The sequence below is a fragment of the Pleurodeles waltl genome, chromosome 7 (genome assembly GCF_031143425.1).
Source record: "Pleurodeles waltl isolate 20211129_DDA chromosome 7, aPleWal1.hap1.20221129, whole genome shotgun sequence".
NCBI classification, from domain to species: Eukaryota; Metazoa; Chordata; class Amphibia; order Caudata; family Salamandridae; genus Pleurodeles; species Pleurodeles waltl.
This window is the reverse complement of record NC_090446.1, coordinates 1,259,938,387-1,259,956,739: the sequence shown is the minus strand read 5'-3', so window position 1 is coordinate 1,259,956,739 and position 18,353 is coordinate 1,259,938,387. Positions and strand designations below refer to the sequence as shown.

General features: G+C 46.2%; 1 protein-coding gene across 2 annotated transcripts in view; it reads right to left on the bottom strand.

Moving 5' to 3' along the window:
- Positions 1-6,166, bottom strand: part of LOC138246148 (cytosolic phospholipase A2 gamma-like) — an 823,362-nt gene extending 817,196 nt beyond the window's left edge. Inside the window, exon 1 of one of the 2 annotated variants that reach the window (XM_069200427.1) lies at positions 6,105-6,166. The gene's annotated coding sequence lies outside the window, so the exon portion shown is untranslated. The remainder of the gene's footprint in view (positions 1-6,104) is intronic. The other variant, XM_069200426.1, reaches the window with a different exon arrangement.
- Positions 6,167-18,353: the final 12,187 nt, after the last annotated feature.

Genomic DNA, 18,353 nt, shown 5'->3' with positions numbered 1-18,353 from the left:
CTTTCTCTGTCTGAGCTCGCTAGCAGTGTTTATTAATTCTATACTTGGGTTGAAAATGTATGCTCAGGCACTTTGAAAGTCCACCAGCCTCCCCTGGCAAACACCTGTTCTTCATCTACCACCAGTTCTAGCAATTGTGAGTCAAAGAGGTCCAATAAAAGGTCAGTGCTGGAACTAGACTGTTTCAACCAGACATTGTGAAGTCTGGGTGAAAGACTTCCAGCCTAGGATGTGAATGCTCCCTACCAACCTTGGTATCATGAAAATGAACTATAGTGACTGCAAAAAGGGACAAGGAACAAGTGACATGAAAATTTGCCTTAATGCAATACCAGATGAGACAGACAGATCTTCTAACAAGGCCTGGGATGTGAGGAACACAAGATAGATGAAAATATCATTATTCTATCAGATGGCTCTGAATTTCTAGACAACTGAACAGCAGCAACCCCACAGTATAGAGGATGATACAGCGTCGCCACAGTGGAGGAGTAAATGAGATGAAGATACCAAGTATTCAGCCCATCTCCACCCCTGTCTACCTCAGAAGCTGAAACGCTATGTAATATAAAGAGTACTTTGAATGACAGCCAGGAAACAAAAACTGTTGATTATTTTTTTTATATTGTTCTACCTCATCCTACTCATACTTCTTTGTGTTAGACCACCAATGCAAAGGGGCACAAGTGCAACATAACTCTTAAGTTAACTTTGCAAAGCCACACAAGGCATATTTGCGTGGCTAGATAAATCTAGAGTGACGCAAAGCTGTGCAAATCACTGTCTTGCCTTCCTCAGTCTTGGGAAGGCATTCCATGGGTGGAGTATGGGTGTTCCCACACATCCACAAATGGATGTCACTGCATTCCCATATTTACCAATACTGGCGAACCTGGGGATTATGCTACAATGCTACGCCTCCCCATGTGAGGAGCAACAAAGATAAATATCTTTATTTATCCTCGTTACTTTCCTTTTCTATATGTGCTGCATTTTGTAGCACACGTAGAGGGAGGAAGATGCCTCACAACACCTTCCTGCACAAAAACAATCCTGCATACAAAGCAGACACCCTTCCACCATAGTGCAAGGGTTCCTACATTGGCGCTTGGCAGCACATTGTGAGTCAGCTCAGAGAAAAGACAGGAGTGCGCCATATTATGTTAAATACTGTGCATTTGTGCCCTATCATGCACCACATGCCCCCATATTTGTAACATGCATGGTGAGTGTCAACAGTCTGTTATGTAACAGACATGATGACATTCACTCACTATACACTACCACAGCTCCCATCACAGGGGGGAAGAATAAAAGGGAGATTTGGTGAGCATTTATCCAGTTCATTCCATATATTTAAGTGTGTATGTTGTTAGTGATGAAGGTAAATGTCATCTTTCACTGTATGGAGGCTGAGATCGATCAACTCCTGAAGTGTGATTGAGCACCAAACACTGGCAACAAAGGGTGTGCATCCAGCATGCTTTGCTGCTGTCCCCAAGAGATGAGAACCTTCTGTATTGATGAGTGATAACATCACAGCCAGGTCTGTTGACCCTAATAGGAAGTGCCTCTATTGGCACATACTACCTACTTACCCAATCCAGTGAGCTACTGGTTTTTGCAACAGACGCCCTGAGGTGGAAAGCATGAAATGGTAATTTCAATAATACTTCGAACTACGATGCAAGTGTATCATATTTTTACATTGCATTTGTTGTAAGATACACACGCCAAAGGTTTTCATTGCATTGTTCTGACACAGACTGCTAGATCTAAGGAAAACCCTGGCTCAGCTCACTCTAATAATTTCCCTGCATGCCCTCCTCTATTTGCGACTCGGACTTAGTACATGGGGCTGTCAGTCACTTGATAAAAGGATTTGTAAAAGGTGAGGACTAGAAAATGGAGTTGTGCCCACATGCAGCGATTTGACAACTCTACCATCAAGGCTTCTTTAAGAAAAGACAAAGAAGATTGTGTGCAGTGAAAATACATTTTAAAAAAGTGACTCCAAGGGAAGGACTTCAGGCTGTTCAATTGTACCTGAATGTCATCATGAATTCCCAAGAAGAACTTCCAGGTCCAGGTGGGACAGGTTGGGGCATAGCTTCAGCAGGGGTGGTTAAAGTGTGACACTACTCAAATGCATTTTTGGTTTGGTAGTTAGTTCTGTGGACCTTGAGTCATGTCTGTTATGTTTGTGTAATTTTTTCTCATCATTCTCAGTTCAGTAAGAGGTTTTAACTTGTCCCTTTTTTGAACGGAGATCTTAGATATATTTAATGACTGGTCCACCAAAAAAGTAATGAATCTACACCGATTTAAGTACACCTTGAATGAGTACAAATTTACTACTTTTTGGAATTCACAAACATTGTCAGTAGTAGGCACAGAAAGCTGCACCAGCCTCAAGTTTCCAGGCATGCTAGTGGCAATCAATGAGCAGCAGGTTCACTTCGGATTTGAATTAGGTGGTCCTCTCTCTAGTAAGGGGATGAGTACTTTCAAATAGTCTAAGCAGTGGCAATCGCTTGGGCCACATTCCAACCTAACAATTGTCAGCCACTGTGCCTCTCTAGAGAGAGGACCACATAATTCAAATCTGTAGTGAACCTGCTGCTCATGGAAACAATCCACCCCATCTTTGCTCATCTCATCCCTCCACCCTGCAGCTCACTGCTTGTTTAGTTAGAAAATGTGTGATTCCTCCCACCTCCCAAATCTCACTGGCTAGGTTAGGTCCCTGCAAAAAAAAACAGGTTCCAGATGCTCACTGATGGCAGACAGGCTAAGCAGGAAGAAATATTGATAGGACAAGTCTTGTGTGACCATACATCTGAAGTTATCAGCACATTAGCGATTTTCAATTATGTTCTCAAGAATTCAGAAAACAATGTCTGGACATATGATTGCCCTGGTTTTTGCTGCTCGGAAGGCAGAGACATTTTAGTACAAACCAAGCAGGCATATGGTTTGGGGATTCTTTGCTCCATTTACATCCTTTGCACACTAAAATGAGCCTCACCAAGATAGGAGATACTATAGGATTTGGGGAGGCTAAGGGATGGGGACCTCTGGATTTCAAGCACAGTCAGAAGATGATAAAGATGTTTTGTGTAGGTTAAAGGAATACCCCAAGAATCCTGGTAAGCAGAGCTTAAAACAGGGCAAAATAAGAGGTAGTCGTATGTGTCTCAATTACATTCAAAATGCCCTGAAAGAAGCATAAAAACAAAATCACATTTGAAGCAGTCCACAGAGTGAAGTACCCTTTCGTGGACCAAGCGTTCAGTGAAGGAAAGACCTGTCAATTCAGATTTGCTGCGAATGAACACGGCTTGTGGTCACGTCTCTTGAAAAACAAAGACTAGAAAAAGAATGTCAACAACTGAAACAATAAAAAGGGGTCTTCCGTGCCCGCTTTTTGTAGCGCACCTAAACTAACTCTGACTGTTACTGCTGCATTGTTCCTGTGGAGCAGTTTTTACATTGTCTTTGAAAACTCCTTTCACTTGATTCCCTTATCCCTTTTTTTCTTTTTTTTCTTTTGTTGACTAATTAAATGCTGCTCATTTTTAATAAATTGGCAATAAAAGCGATGTGGAGCATATTTATGAGCCCCATTGCTTCACATTTGCACCACACAACGTGGTGTTGAGTTGCGCAAAAGTGACACAAACAATAATTCAGAATAATAAAGCCACGGAAGGCCACTTTGCAAGGCCTTGCGTGGCTTCATAAATGTGAATAGCTCAACGCAGCAGAAAAAGCTGTGTTGAGTTACTCTGCCCTGGGAAGGCGTTCCATGGCTATTGTTAGGGTGTTCCCACAAAATTCCCATGGTTTTTCACCCATTCGCAGATTTAGCAGAACTGATAAACCTGGGAATGCGCTGAAATCCTACATCTGCCCAGGGGAGGCGTAACGAGAAGAAATATCATTATTTCTCCTTTTTGTTACCTATTTCTATGTGTGCTGCATTCTGCAACACACATAGAAAGAAGAAAGGGCCTCTCAGGATTGTTTTGTTGTGCAGGAAGGTACCCCTTCCTGCATGAAAACAATCCTGCATGCAACATAGGCACACCATGGTGCAAGGATGTCTGCATTGGCACTAGGCATCCCATTGTGCACCGGCGCAGAGGGAAAAGACAGGAGTGCACCATATTCTGTAAATATGGGGCATGTTTACAAAATAATGACGCAGCCATCTTGCAGGAGCAAGCTGCACCATTCTGGAAGTGCAGGGATGCATCATATTTACAGCAATATGACTAATTCCTGTATTTTCCTCGGTGCTGTTGCACAATTGGCAGCCTAGCTCTAATGCAGGCACCCTTGTACCATAGTGCAAGGATGCCTTTGTTGTAAGGATGATTGTTTACATGCAGGAAGGGGCGCCTTCCTGCACATAACCAATCATTAATGGTTTTCCTCCTTCTATGTGTGCTGCAGAATGCAGTACAGATAGAAAGAGGAAAAAACAAAGAGAAATTCAGACATTTCTCCTTGTCGCGCCACTTTTACACCACCCCTGGGGTGATGCAGGAATGTGACGCATTTCCAGCCTTATAAATTGGGAAATGTGTCAAATTGCATGGGTATTGCATGATAATATCCACAGCAACACCGACGGAAAGTCCCTTTTCGCGTAGAGTAATGTGTGAAAGAGGGTAATATTTACAAAGCCATGAAAAGCCATGCAAAGTGGCTTTGCGTGACCTAGCAAATATAGGCGAGCACAAAGTACAACTGGAGAGTCAAAAAAAGTGACGGTCCATGGCACAAGGGGCTTCTAAATATGCCCCACGGTGCATTCCTGCCCTTTCGCTGTGACACAGGGGATTTCCACTTTGGAGGCAGCCTTCACCCAAAGTACAAATCTGGTGGTTTACACACATAACACACGTAATTAAAAGAAGCTTTCCCAAATCAAGCATGTTCATCCAACAACCCAAAATTTGTGTTGATAATTTCTCGTATATGAGCGAGCGACACTGCTGAATGAGATCCATATAGAGATCCTGTCTGTTGAAAGAATAGAAATACAATAGGCAGGTTTTTGAAACGCAGACTCACGTATATGGGAAGTTTAGTTAAAAATTGAAGATTTACGTCTCTGTCATTTCTGGTGAAAGACTGAAATAAAAGCCTAGGAGCACAATATGACCACCTTGTAATAACTTCAAACCGCAACCCGCAATTGAGTGCAATTCTGCTTTTTCTGCCTTAAAGCATTGTTGTAATATATGAGCTAAAGACATCCTGAAGCGAGGTAAAACTCTACCAGGTCCACAGTAATCAGTGCTTAATTGAAGCAGGTGATTGCAGGTGACGTCCTCTGGCACTCATTTTTGGGGAACCGGCGTTTATTTTTCCTGTTTGGTTCACAGTAGGAGTGAATCACATGCAAGTGGGAAAGAAGGATAAAGAACACATGTAACATGGTGAAAGTGGAGAGCATATACACTTGCAAGAGTGACATGAAGAGGTAGGGAGTGTCTGGTAGGATATTCCGGAGACATGAGGTGGAATCCGGATTAGCAGCCCTGTTATTTGGTTCCCACCACAATCAACAATATGCTTCTGAGCGAAAGATTGGACCCTGGCACTTGTTGTGTTACACATTAAGCAGTGACAATACCCTCATTCTGCAATTCATTAATGAATTCATTCTGATGACATCTGCCAATGCACCCAGTTTCCCTATACCAGGGCGGCCCTTTCTCAACTTTTTTTTTATTTTTATGTAGCGCGAACTCGACTGACAGGAATTGCAGTTCTTTACATGAGTGCCATTTACATTACTCATAGAGTCACATTATTTTTTTTCTTTTTGTTTTTTTTGCAGCGCGGGGACGTTACTTGTTTGCCCAGAATCATGGGATGTTGAGCCAAGCCGAGACTCCAACCTGGCTCCACAGTTCCAAAAACGGCAGCTCTTGCTTAACGCCGTATGTCCTTAACAAACCTGCTTGAGATGTGCCGCTGGGGCACAACCACACCATCACTCACGTACTTTACAGTTACTCTATCAGCTGTACTATTTCCGTGAACGACTAACTTCAAGACAACGTACAGTATGCAAAATACTCCCTTACCTTCAGACTCTGTTGAAAATAGTCAACGCGAATATGAGCTTAAGTGGTGCATTGGAGAAATGATTTATGGAAATAGCAAGCAGATGTTACAAAACTAGATATTGCTCAAGCAGGGTTTCCTTCCTTCCCCTGTATTTGCAAATATTGTAACTGTCAGTAGTTGCTGACAAAGACTCACATGTCACATATTGGTGGATCCGAGGACGTTGCGTACATCCCCAGAAGAATTTACCACTAATTAACCAACAGCTCATAATCACTCACCCCAGAATGCCGTATTCATATCTTCTGCTTTATAGTCATAAACGCCACAATGATTGTTACTGACAAAATCAGAAACCTACAATCTCCCAAGAGGCAGAAACAGCTCCTATAATAATTCTGCAGTATGCAAAGTACTTAAACACTATTACGAGTAGTGGTATACTAGAAACCGAAAGCAACGTCTGCAATCCAATCACAATTCAATCAGTGCTGAATTAAAGTTATTATAAATGACTATTGAAACATACACAACTTTTAATGGTATTTCAGACCACAATCCTTCTGTCAAAAAGCACTGTCGATTTTTATGTCTTCGGTAGTTACTCGTTCTTCCTGAGAAGGCCACATTTATCACTCACTCTTACGGAAAGAGTGTATGAGAAGTAATTAAGGTTTATGTTCGCAAGAGAAATTCCTATTTAATATGTGATGCTTTAAGTTCTAAACGAGAGAAGAATATGCAACTCTGGTGAAAAGAGTTCTGTACAGATCTGCAGGATTGAGCTACCACAGGGACTGTCTGCTGTTGATGTGGGTGACGTGCGCCACCCCAATATGTCCCTCCATTGTACTAAACTGCAGATCAGCAATGAATCTGGGGTAAACTCCCGCATCAAAAAGTCACGTTACCGGCTTTACATCGGCTTTTTGGATTTATGATGAAATCAAAGCTTGCCCTTCTGGCTGAGTAAATGTGCTCAGCCCTTTAGGCCTCCAAGCATTAGCATGAAATACGGTAACCTGATCATCTATACTACCTTTGAAAAAGAACTGACGACATTATCTTCCCCAGTTACACGAGTATAACGTGCGACATGTGTTACATCGAACCTGTGCGCCACATTGGATCCAGCTGCCTTGAGGCCAATGCTGGTTGGTGACAGATTCCGATCCAGGTGTTCCAAAGTGTTAGAGGTACTAGGAAGGCTTCGACTGATTAAATACTTATCCAGAGGTGTAGCTATTATTGCTTAATCAGATGCAGTGACACCTGGGGCAGGAGTCTGATGGGTCCACTTAGCTCACTTTAGCAGTATTTCCACATCCAACCAGCTGTTACCCAGTATTTACAACATCCGCTATTAATAGGAATACATATGGGAGGTTCGGCACAATCAGTACAGACCCCGTAAAAATGACACTAATTTGAGACTGTTTACATCCCTAGTGTAGGAAAGTACCATCTTGCCTGGCATGTTACCCCCATTTTTCACTGTATATATGTTGTTTTAGTTGTATGTGTCACTGGGACCCTGGTAACCCAGGGCCCCAGTGCTCATAAGTGTGCCTGAATGTGTTACCTGTGTAGTGACTAACTGTCTCACTGAGGCTCTGCTAATCAGAACCTCAGTGGTTATGCTCTCTCATTTCTTTCCAAATTGTCACTAACAGGCTAGTGACCATTTTTACCAATTTACATTGGCTTACTGGAACACCCTTATAATTCCCTAGTATATCGTACTGAGGTACCCAGGGTATTGGGGTTCCAGGAGATCCCTATGGGTTGCAGCATTTCTTTTGCCACCCATAGGGAGCTCTGACAATTCTTACACAGGCCTGCCACTGCAGCCTGAGTGAAATAACGTCCACGTTATTTCACAGCCATTTTACACTGCACTTAAGTAACTTATAAGTCACCTATATGTCTAACCTTTACCTGGTAAAGGTTAGGTGCAAAGTTACTTAGTGTGAGGGCACCCTGGCACTAGCCAAGGTGCCCCCACATTGTTCAGAGCCAATTCCCTGAACTTTGTGAGTGCGGGGACACCATTACACGCGTGCACTACATATAGGTCACTATCTATATGTAGCTTCACAATGGTAACTCCGAATATGGCCATGTAACATGTCTATGATCATGGAATTGCCCCCTCTATACCATCCTGGCATAGTTGGCACAATCCCATGATCCCAGTGGTCTGTAGCACAGACCCTGGTACTGCCAAACTGCCCTTCCTGGGGTTTCACTGCAGCTGCTGCTGCTGCCAACCCCTCAGACAGGCATCTGCCCTCCTGGGGTCCAGCCAGGCCTGGCCCAGGATGGCAGAACAAAGGACTTCCTCTGAGAGAGGGTGTTACACCCTCTCCCTTTGGAAAATGGTGTGAAGGCAGGGGAGGAGTAGCCTCCCCCAGCCTCTGGAAATGCTTTCTTGGGCACAGATGTGCCCAATTCTGCATACGCCAGTCTACACCGGTTCAGGGACCCCTTAGCCCTGCTCTGGCGCGAAACTGGACAAAGGAAAGGGGAGTGACCACTCCCCTGACCTGCACCTCCCCAGGGAGGTGTCCAGAGCTCCTCCAGTGTGCTCCAGACCTCTGCCATCTTGGAAACAGAGGTGCTGCTGGCACATTGGACTGCTCTGAGTGGCCAGTGCCACCAGGTGACGTCAGAGACTCCTTCTGATAGGCTCCTTCAGGTGTTGCTAGCCTATCCTCTCTCCTAGGTAGCCAAACCCTCTTTTCTGGCTATTTAGGGTCTCTGTCTCTGGGGAAACTTTAGATAATGAATGCAAGAGCTCATCCGAGTTCCTCTGCATCTCTCTCTTCACCTTCTGCCAAGGAATCGACTGCTGACCGCGCTGGAAGTCTGCAAACCTGCAACATAGTAGCAAAGACGACTACTGCAACTCTGTAACGCTGATCCTGCCGCCTTCTCGACTGTTTTCCTGCTTATGCATGCTGTGGGGGTAGTCCGCCTCCTCTCTGCACCAGAAGCTCCGAAGAAATCTCCCGTGGGTCGACGGAATCTTCCCCCTGCAACCGCAGGCACCAAAAAGCTGCATTACCAGTCCCTTGGGTCTCCTCTCAGCACAACGAGCGAGGTCCCTCGAATCCAGCAGCTCTGTCCAAGTGACCCCCACAGTCCAGTGACTCTTCAGTCCAAGTTTGGTGGAGGTAAGTCCTTGCCTCACCTCGCTGGGTTGCATTGCTGGGAATCGTGACTTTTGCAGCTACTCCGGCCCCTGTGCACTTCCGGCGGAAATCCTTTGTGCACAGCCAAGCCTGGGTCCACGGCACTCTAACCTGCATTGCACGACTTTCTAAGTTGGTCTCCGGCGACGTGGGACTCCTTTGTGTAACTTTGGGTGAGCACCATTTCACGCATCCTTGTAGTGCCTGTTTCTGGCACTTCTCCGGGTGCTACCTGCTGCTGAGAGGGTTCCTTGTCTTGCTCGACGTCCCTTCTCTCTCCTGGTCCAATTTGCGACCTCCTGGTCCCTCCAGGGCCACAGCAGCGTCCAAAAACGCTAACCGCACGATTTGCAGCTAGCAAGGCTTGTTGGCATTCTTTCGGCAGGAAAATACTTCTGCACAACTCTCCCCGGCGAGAGGGATCCGTCCACCAAAGGGGAAGTCTCTAGCCTTTTTCGTTCCTGCAGAAACCTCCGCTTCTTCTGTCCAGTAGAAGCTTCTTTGCATCCACAGCTGGCATTTCCTGGGCATATGCCCATCTCCGACTTGCTTGTGACTTTTGGACTTGGTCCCCTTGTTCCACAGGTACCCTAGATTGGAAATCCACAGTTGTTGCATTGTTGGTTTGTGTCTTTCCTGCATTATTCCTCTAACACAACTTCTTTGTCCTTAGGGGAACTTTAGTGCACTTTGCACTCACTTTTCAGGGTCTTGGGGAGGGTTATTTTTCTAACTCTCACTATTTTCTAATAGTCCCAGCGACCCACTACAAGGTCACATAGGTTTGGGGTCCATTCGTGGTTCGCATTCCACTTTTGGAGTATATGGTTTGTGTTGCCCCTATCCCTATGTTTCCCCATTGCATCCTATTGTAACTACACATTGTTTGCACTGTTTTCTAAGACTATACTGCATATTTTTGCTATTGTGTATATATATCTTGTGTATATTTCCTATCCTCTCACTGAGGGTACACTCTAAGAAACTTTGGCATATTGTCATAAAAATAAAGTACCTTTATTTTTAGTATAACTGTGTATTGTGTTTTCTTATGATATTGTGCATATGACACTAAGTGGTACTGTAGTAGCTTCACACGTCTCCTAGTTCAGCCTAAGCTGCTCTGCTAAGCTACCATTATCTATCAGCCTAAGCTGCTAGACACCCTATACACTAATAAGGGATAACTGGGCCTGGTGCAAGGTGCAAGTACCCCTTGGTACTCACTACAAGCCAATCCAGCCTCCTACACCTAGCCTTCCTGTTTTCATATCTATCCCTGGCTGTAGAAGGCTCAGAGGTGAGCATAGTATATTGCTGCCCCAGACCCATCAATATTTCATAAGGAAACCCAAAGGTGCCCAACCTGCATCTGCGCTTCTGTAACTGTTGGATGAAAGACATTTACAACAGGATGCTTTTTTCATTAAAAATGCAAACATAATGCTGAAGTCATTAATATTTTTTTTTAGGATCCCGCATATATGACATAAACTATGCAATCTTTGTCACTGTTATAGCATGAAGGTGAGGACTGTAAAAACAATCTCACATGCCTGGATGGCTAAACCTTCTCTAAATATAAATTACAGACACTCTTAGAGCATAAATGAGAGATGTTGAGCGAACGTTGTACACAATTTGTCCAAAGCTTCGTTCTCACCCAGGCAGATGAATCCTAGAAATGAAGCAGTTGGATGAACTAAGGTATCGATATATTAGTATGTACATATATTTGGTGTATGCTTCATGCCCGGCTAACACAGCAACACCAACTTGAATTATAAATGTATATAATCGAGACAGATCGTTTTGGTGATGGTAAAACACCTACCTGTACCACTTGTCAGCCTACAGGGCAATATTAATCGTTGTCAATCTGCCAAAACCAGGGGGCCTATTTACAAGCCCCTTGCGCCACTGCAGTGTTATTTTTATTTACGCTATGGTGGCATAAACAGTCACCCACACAGCACCGCATTTAATCACTGGCACAATGGGACCATTGCACCAGTTTGTAAAGGCTTGCATCAAAATATACATGCACCAGTTATATTGTATGCAAGCTAGACATTGCCCCAGCAGAAAACCTGGCAGAGATGGTGCAGTGAAATCAATGAGATTTCACTGCGTCATTCTGCACCATCACAGCGTTATTTTTTTTAGGGCCTGCAGGTGTTAAAGTGATGCTTTGATGTTTTCAATGGGGCCCCCCCAAGCATTGTTGGACTAGCATCAATGTTTTTGACACTAAGCCAGCAATGCTAGGGGTTAGCGCCACAACTGCATCAGAATTTCTGACACAGCTGTAGACACCATGGCCCTCATTACAACCCTGGCAGTCGGTGTTAAAGCGGCGGTAATACAGCAAACAGGCCAGCGGGAAAAAAAATGGAATCACGACCGTGGCGGAAACCACCAACAGAGACAGCCACTTTAACACTCCGACCACCAAGGCGGTAGAAACAAACACCGCGGCGGATACTGCCAACAGACAGGCGGAAGACAAAAAAAACACCCACCCTATCACAACAGGGCTATCCGCCACCTTTTCCGGGGTGGAACCAACTCGAATAAAAACATGGCGGAAACAATACACAGAAGGGAACACCACTCACCTCTCGACACCCAGCGAGGAACCAGGATGCCATGGAGTCCGAACTGCAGATTCTGCCGGCGATGGTCTTCCTGCTCCTCTATCAGGAGCTTCAATGACGGCGGCGGCGACCATTGTGAGTACTGCACCTACAACACAAGGGAGGGGGGAGGGAAAAGAGAGTGACACACACACACAACACGCAACATGCAACACCCCCACCCCCACCCACAACACCATACACACAAATACATGCTGCAACATGACATATACACCCCCACCCCTCCTTGAATAACGCAAGGACAAAAGGAATTGATTTGAACGATTGTAATCAATAAAAATCCATTAGTCAAAAGTCAAACGCCAGTATATACAAATATGTACACAAACTACACAAGTCTGGATAGTGTACTAATCATTGTCTGTGGACCACTGGGCCCAAAATGCATGGGCGAGGCCCACACTAGATACCTGACTGGAAACGGAGAGAACACTGCTGGGGCATCACACTGAAAATATACAGGCACCTCAGGGGGATGGGGAGGGGGGCACCTCAGCCTGATGAACGCACAATGCCACTGCTCCACGAGGGGGCTCCATGCCCACTGCTGTATCCTGGGGAGTGCAAATCCACAGTCTCACAAGTCTTTTCAGTGGGTGGTTTGCCCACTGCATTATCCTTGGGAGTGCAAAGCCACAGTCTCACAAGTCTTTTCAGTGGGTGGTTTGCCCACTGCATTATCCTGTGGAGTGCAAAGCCACAGTCTCACAAGTGTTTTCAGTGGATGGTTTGCCCACTGCTGTATCCTGGGGAGTGCAAAGCCACAGTCTCTCAAGTCTTTTCAGTGGGTGGTTTGCCCACTGCTGTATCCTGGGGAGTGCAAAGCCACAGTCTCTCAAGTGGATGCCTTTCTCCACTGGTTCTGGAGGGGGCTTTGTGCCCAGAGTGCTTCATCCTGCCAAGGACTGAGGTAGTGGATGCCTTTCTCCACTGCTTCTGAAGGGGGCTTTGTGCCCAGAGTGCTTTATCCTGCCAATGTCTGGGGTAGTGGATGCCTTTCTCCACTGGTTCTGGAGGGGGCTTTGTAGGAACGTACCATCTTGCCTGGCATGTAACCCCCATTTTCACTGTATGTATGTATGTTTTAGCCCCTGTGTAACTGGGATCCTGCTAGGCAGGACCCCAGTGCTCATAGTATGTGCCCTGTATGTGTTCCCTGTGTGGTGCCTAACTGTATCACTAAGGCTCTGCTAACCAGAACCTCAATGTTTATGCTCTCTCTGCTTTCTAAATTTGTCACTGCAGGCTAGTGACTAAATTTACCAATTCTCATTGGTACACTGGTACACTCATATAATTCCCTTCTATATGGTACTTAGGTACCCAGGGTATTGGGGTTCCAGGAGATCCCTATGGGCTGCAGCATTTCTTTTGCCACCCATAGGGAGATCTGACAATTCTTACACAGGACTGCCACTGTAGCCTGAGTGAAATAACGTCCATGTTATTTCACAGCCATTTTTCACTGCACATAAGTAACTATAAGTCACCTATATGTCTAACCTTCACCTGGTGAAGGTTGGGTGCCAAGTTACTTAGTGTGAGGGCACCCTGGCACTAGCCAAGGTGCCCTCACATTGTTCAAATTCCCCGGACTTTGTGAGAGCAGGGACACCATTACACGTGTGCACTATACATAGGTCACTATATATGTATAGCGTCACAATGGTAACTCCGAACATGGCCATGTAACATGTCGAAGATCATGAAATTGTCACCCAAATACCATTCTGTTATTGGGGGGACAATTCCATAATCCTCCGGGTCTCTAGCACAGAACCCGGGTACTGCCAAACTGCCTTTCAGGGGTTTCCACTGCAGCTGCTGCTGCTGCCAACCCCTCAGACAGGGTTCTGTCCTCCTGGGGTCCAGGCAGCCCTGGCCCAGGAAGGCAGAACAAAGGATTTCCTCTGAGAGAGGGTGTTACACCCACTCCCTTTGGAAACAGGTGTGAAGGGCTGGGGAGGAGTAGCATCACCAAGCCTCTTGAAATGCTTTGATGGGCACAGATGCTGCCCATCTCTGCATAAGCCAGTCTACATCGGTTCAGGGATCCCCCAGCCCTGCTCTGGCATGAAACTAGACAAAGGAAAGGGGAGTGACCACTCCCCTGACCAGTACCTCCCAGGGGAGGTGCCCAGAGCTCCTCCAGTGTGTCCCAGACCTCTTCCATCTTGGAAACAGAGGTGTTGGGGGCACACTGGACTGCTCTGAGTGGCCAGTGCCAGCAGGTGATGTCAGAGACCCCCTCTGATAGGCTATTACCTCTCTTGGTAGCCAATCCTCCTTTCATGGTACCCAAACCTCCTTTTCTGGCTATTTAGGGTTTCTCCTCTGGGTAATTCTTCAGATAACGAATGCAAGAGCTCACCAGAGTTCCTCTGCACTTCCCTCTTCGACTTCTGCCAAGGATCGACTGCTGACTGCTCCAGGATGCCTGCAAAACCTCAGCAAAGTAGCAAGACGACTACCAGCAACATTGTAGCTCCTCATCCTGCTCCCTTTCTCGACTGTTTCCTGGTGGTGCATGCTCTGGGGGGTCATCTGCCTTCACCCTGCACTGGAAGCCAAGAAGAAATCTCCTGTGGGTCGACGGAATCTTCCCCCTGCTAACGCAGGCACCAAAAGACTGCATCACCAGTCCCTTGTGTCCCCTCTCATCCTGACGGGCGTGGTCCCTGCAACACAGGAACTCTATCCTAGTGACTCCCACAGTTAAGTGATTCTTCAGTCCAAGTTTGCTGGAGGTAAGTCCTTGCCTCCCCACGCTAGACTGCAAACCTGTGAACTGCATGATTTGCAGCTGCTCTGGCTCCTGTGCACTCTTCCAGGATTTCCTTCATGCACAGCCTAGCCTGGGTCCCCAGGACTCTGTCCTGCAGTGCTCAATCCTCTGAGTTGGCCTCTGGCGTCGCAGGACCCTCCTTTGTGACTCTGAGGCAGCTCCAGTTCACAAATCTTCTAAGTGACTGTTTGGGTACTTCTGCGGGTGTTGCCTGCTTCTGTAGGGGCTTTCTGAGTTGCTGGGTGCTCCTCTGTCTCCTCCTCCAAGGGGCGACATCCTGGTCCTTCCTGGTCCCCAGCAGCACCCAATACCCTCTACTGCGACCCTTGCAACTAGCAAGGCTTGTTTGCAGTATTTCTGCGTTGGAACACTTCATCTACCTTTATCGCAATGTGTCACATCTTCCATCCAAAGGAGAAGTTCCTAGTCCTCTTCGTTGTTGCAGAACTTCAAGCTTCTTCCACCCAGAGGCAGCTTCCTTGCACCTTCATCTGGGGTTTTCTGGGATCCTGCCCCCCTTGGACACTATCGCGACTCTTGGACTTGGTGCCCTTGCCTTGCTGGTCCTCAGGTCCAGGAATCCACCTTCAGGGCCTTGCTGGTGTTTGTTGATCTTGCAGAATCCCCCTATCACGACTATTGTGCTCTTTTGTGGTAGTAGGTGTACTTTACTCATACTTTTCAGGGTCTTGGGGTGGGGTATCTTGGACACCCTGACTGTTTTCTTATAGTCCCAGCGACCCTCTACAAGCTCGCATAGGTCTGGGGTCCATTTGTGATTCGCATTCCACTTTTGGAGTATATGGTTTGTGTTGCCCCTAGACCTATGTCTCCTATTGCAACCTATTGTAATTCTACACTGTTTACATTACTTTTCTGACTATTACTTACCTGTTTTGGGTTTGTGTACATACAACTTGTGTATATTACTTACCTTCTTACTGAGGGTATTCACTGAGATACTTGTGGCATATTATCATAAAAATAAAGTACCTTTATTTTTAGTAACTGTTAGACCTGACAGCCTTAGGGTGGTCACCCCTAACTTTTTGCCTGCCTCCCTCCACTTTTTGGACACTGTTTTTGCTGGCTTTTAGACTCTGCGCATTTTAACAGTGCTAACCAGCGCTAAAGTGCATATGCTCTCTCCTTTTAAACATGGTAACCTTGGATCATACGAGATTGGACTATATAATTTACTTCTAAGTCCCTAGTAATGTGCACTATAGGTGCCTAGGCCCTGTAGATTAAAGGCTACTAGTGGGCCTGCAGCACTGGTTGTGCCACCCACTTAAGTAGCCCCTTTACCTTGTCCCAGGCCTGCCATTGCAAGGCCTGTGTGTGCAGTTTCACTGTCACCTCGACTTGGCATTTAAAAGTACTTGCCAAGCCTAAACCTCCCCTTTATCCACATATGTCACCTCTAATGTGTGCCCTAGGTAACCCATAGAGCAGGGCTCTGTGTGGGTGAAAAGCAGGACATGCACCTGGGTAGTTTACATGTCCTGGTAGTGTAAAACTCCTAAAATTCGTTTTTACACTACTGTGAGGCCTGCTCCCTTCATACGCTAACATTGGGGCTGCCCTCATACAATATTGAAGTGGTAGCTGCTGATCTGAAAGGAGTAGAAGGTCATATTTAGTATGGCCAGAATGGTAATACCAAATCCTGCTGACTTGTGAAGTTGGATTTAATATTCCTATTCTAGAAATGCCACTTTTAGAATGTGAGCATTTATTTGCACTTAAATCTTTCTGTGCCTTACAATCCACGTCTGGCTGGGCTTAGCTGACAGCTCCTTGTGCATTCACTCAGACATACCCCAAACACAGGGTACTCAGCCTCACTTGCATACATCTGCATTTTGAATGGGTCTTCCTGGGCTGGGAGGGTGGAGGGCCTGCTCTCACACAAAGGACTGCCACACTCCCTACTGGGACCCTGGCAGACAGGATTGAACTGAAAGGGGACCTGGTGCACTTCTTAGCCACTCTTTGAAGTCTCCCCCACTTCAAAGGCACATTTGGGTATAAAACAGGGCCTCTGCTCTACCTCATCAGACACTTGCTGGAGAAGAAACCGGAACCAGAACCTGCATCCTGCCAAGAACAACTGCCTGGCTGCCTAAAGGACTCACCTGACTGCTTTCTGCAAAGGACTGCTGCCTTGCTGTTGCCCTGTTGCCTTGCTGAATTCTTGTCTGGCTGTAAAAGTGCTCTCCAAGGGCTTGGATAGAGCTTGCCTCCTGTTCCCTGAAGTCTCAGGACCAAAAAGACTTCTCTTTTTCATTTGGACTCTTCGTGCGCCGAAAATGTCAATGCACACCTTGCTCCGCGGCGAGAAAATCGCTGCACACCGACGCTGATCAAGGCGACACCTTCGGGGCGACCGGAACTTCGACGCACGGCCTCGCAAGGACAACACCGCCCGACCACCAGAGGGGAAATCGACGCAACGCCTGCAGTGAGAACGAGAATTCCACGCACAGCCTCCCGGAACGACGCACAGCCAGAAAACAAGCCAAAGAATCCACGCACAGACTCCGGGACATCTGGTAATCCCGTGAGCCACAGAAAGAGACTGTCCGCGCACTAGAAAACGACGCACGGCTTCCCCGCATGAAAAATAACGACGCAAGTCCGTGTGTGCAGGGGAGAAATCGACGCACACACCATTTTTCCACGTATCTCTTCTTCTGCGGCCCTTTGCAGAGATTTTACACTTTAAACCAGGTACTTTGTGCTTGAAAGAGACTTTGTTTGCTTTTTAAAGACTTATGACACTTTATATCACTTTTCAGTGATATCTCTACAATTTCACATTGCATCTTTATTCGTTTTGACCTACAATTATCCTGATAAATATTATATATTTTTCTAAACACTGTGTGGTGTATTTTTGTGGTGCTATATGGTGTTATTGTATGATTTATTGCGCAAATACTTTACACATTGCCTTCTAAGTTAAGCCTGATTGCTCGTGCCAAGCTACCAGAGGGTGGGCACAGGATAATTTTGGATTGTGTGTGACTTACCCTGACTAGAGTGAGGGTTCTTGCTTGGACAGAGGGTAACCTGACTGCCAACCAAAAACCCCATTTCTAACAGTAACTCTGTGTATTGTGTTTTCTTATGATATTGCGCATATGGTGTAAGGGGTATTGTAGGAGCTTTTAATGTCTCCTAGTTCAGCCTAAGCTGCTTTGCCATAGCTACCTTCTATCAGCTAGAAACACCTCTATTCTACTAATAGGGGATAACTGGACCTGGCACAGGGTGTAAGTACCACAGGGTACCCACTATAAGCCAGGCCAGCCTTCTACAGGCTTTGTGCCCAGAGTGCTTCATCCTGCCAAGGACTGAGGTAGTGGATGCCTTTCTCCACTGGTTCTGGAGGGGGCTTTGTGCCCAGTGATGCTGCACCTGGGGTGTGGCAGTTGACTTTGTCTCACCTGGGTGTCTCAGCCACGCGATGTACCTGGAACAGGTGGCATGATACTCCATGGAGGCAGAGACATACCCCACACAGCTGCGGCTTTGCATTCCATATGCAGGTGACAACTGTGATGACAGTGATCCTTGATGGAAGCTGCCCAGGTTCCTGGTACTCACCACCAGCCTCGGACGACT